Here is a 775-nt window from a genome sequence, read left to right on the forward strand (position 1 = left end):
TGATATCCATCTTAAAGATGATATTACCACCAACCACTTTCTTTTCCAAATCATTAACTAATTCTTGAGCAAGCAAGACAGTGTCAAAAATGGATTTATCTTTCACAAAACCAGATTGTTCTAAATATATAATGTTGGGGAGAATTAAAGAAAGCCTTCCCATTAAAATTTTAGCAATAAGTTTATTAAAAATAGAACATAAGCTAATAGGCAGAAATTCATTCTCGTAGTTAATATTTTGAGACTTAGGAATTAAAATAATATAAGTGACAGTAAAAAACTTAGGGATATGAACTCCCCTAAAAAACTTCACAATCAGATAAACTAGGTCCTTCTTAATAATATCCCAACACTTTAAAAAAAAAATTATTAGTAAAACCATCAAGGCCAGCAACAGAATAAGTATTCATAATTTTTAAATTGCTCCAAATTTTCTCTTTAGTAGGAAGATTAGTGAGCATCATATTGTCATCCACGGAAACAAGGGATGGAATAAAGGAAAAATCCATATTAAGGTTCGGAGTGAAATTAGAATTAAAGGCTTTAGAGAAATACTAAATATCCGAAGAAGTAATCATATTAGGGTTCTCAATAATACTCCTATCAGTAAAAGCAACCTTATGGATGAGCCTTTTAACCTTATTATGATTAGCAATGCTATGAAAATAAGCAGTGTTACAATCACCTTCAACAAGAAATTTTGACGAAGCCTTTTGCCTCTAATAGGCTTCTTCCTTTTCCTTCAACTTAAACAAATTAATCTTGGCTTCATTAA

This window comes from Dendrobium catenatum, unplaced genomic scaffold (assembly GCF_001605985.2).
Source record: "Dendrobium catenatum unplaced genomic scaffold, ASM160598v2 fragScaff_scaffold_1557, whole genome shotgun sequence".
In the NCBI taxonomy this organism is placed as follows: Eukaryota; Viridiplantae; Streptophyta; class Magnoliopsida; order Asparagales; family Orchidaceae; genus Dendrobium; species Dendrobium catenatum.